General features: G+C 57.5%; 1 protein-coding gene across 1 annotated transcript in view; it reads right to left on the bottom strand.

The window, feature by feature from the left end:
* Positions 1–1426, bottom strand: part of KCNH4 (potassium voltage-gated channel subfamily H member 4) — a 19028-nt gene that overhangs the window by 17228 nt on the left and 374 nt on the right. The gene's annotated exons all lie outside the window — the stretch shown is intronic.

Below are 1426 nucleotides of genomic sequence, written 5' to 3'. Positions count from 1 at the left end.
GCCTCTCCTCCGTTTTGCGGCACAGAGAGAATTTCCTGACTCAGTCACACCCCCAACCTTAGCCCCCCGCGCTCTGGGCCCTCTCCCCGCTTCCTCTCACAGGGCACTGCCAGTCCTGTTCCTTTCCTGGCGGCTTCGGGAGTTCCTAGACCGTCAATTCCATTCTCCTCGCCTCGGGTGTCACCACATCCAGGAGACCCGCGCCGGCGCCGAAGTCGACTTGGCCCCAGCTCCAACACCCAGCCCCAGCCTCGCCCCACTCACGCGTGCCGTCGAAGCGTGTGGCGATAGTGTCCAGGAAGGTNAATATATCTTCTTCACATGATTGTCGTGAGAGTTACATGAGCTACCTGGGGAAAACAAATCCTAGCCCGCACTAAGTGCTACACTGGCAAGGTAGGATGATGTTCCCCCTCCACCCCCACATTCCCACAGGCTGCAAAACACATGCATAGCTACTATCCTGTCATCCTATTAGAGAGTGGACAGGGCACAGATTCTGGTGATATCACACCCATATTATTGATAGGAAACCAAAAGATGGAGATTATAAACTCACAAATCTCCTTCGCTGGGGGAGAGAGACAGTGATGAGTAGTGTCCTCATTCTCTGCCTTCCAGGAAAAGTCCTCTTTTTAGCATCTCTTTAGGTAATTTCAGGGGGTCTGTCCCAGTGCTCAAAGTCTGACACGATTGCGCAATGAAGTTTTAGTCCAGCAACCCCAGCAGCAGAACCTGAGCTGGCTCCCTCTGGCTCCAACGGGTGGAGGTCGCAGGGGGGCTCTGTGGGCCACCCAGGGGCAGAGCCTCCACTAAGAGAAGAGGCCTGAGACACAACCAGTCTGGGCGCTAAGAGGGGTGGCGTGGCTGATGAGGACTGAAGGTGCCTGGGAGGCTCTGGGCCCTGGGCAGCAGCCTCCTTCTTCCATCCCAGGGCCCGTTGCCCCGGTGATGGGAGCTATGGAAACAAGGGAGGTGTCTGTGGGGGGAGAGTGGGGAGGCGGCTAGGGCCCCGGCGGCTCGGTTTCCGCCCGCGGGTATCGCTCTCCCTACCTTCCAGATACTGGCCGGGGTACTCCAAGGGGGCAGAGGGGGAGATCTCTCAGCTCCCAAGTAGGAAAAGGGAAAGGCGGGAGAAGTGGCAGAGAAGGAGGGATGTGGCTGTCCAAGGTGCTGAACCTGGAATCCAAGCTGGGGGTGGGTGAGCAGAGTTCCCTCCGTCACAGGGACCACCCCCTCCTCCTGCCTCACCTCCCTCAGACGCAGACGCGCCAAGATTTGGGGGCGCATGACCTTAATCCAGGCTAGCTGCTGCCTAAATCTGATCTTTTCTCTTTCTTTTTTTCCTTTTTTTTTCTGTGCAAGGAGAGGCTGGAGCCTTCTGGAAGTAGACTCCAGAGCGCCTGACCGCTTCGTCCCACCTCTG

This window comes from Crocuta crocuta, unplaced genomic scaffold (assembly GCF_008692635.1).
Source record: "Crocuta crocuta isolate KB4526 unplaced genomic scaffold, BGI_CrCroc_1.0 scaffold68, whole genome shotgun sequence".
In the NCBI taxonomy this organism is placed as follows: domain Eukaryota; kingdom Metazoa; phylum Chordata; class Mammalia; order Carnivora; family Hyaenidae; genus Crocuta; species Crocuta crocuta.
Note: the sequence above shows the minus strand (reverse complement) of the source record. Positions and strands in the feature narration are given on the sequence as shown.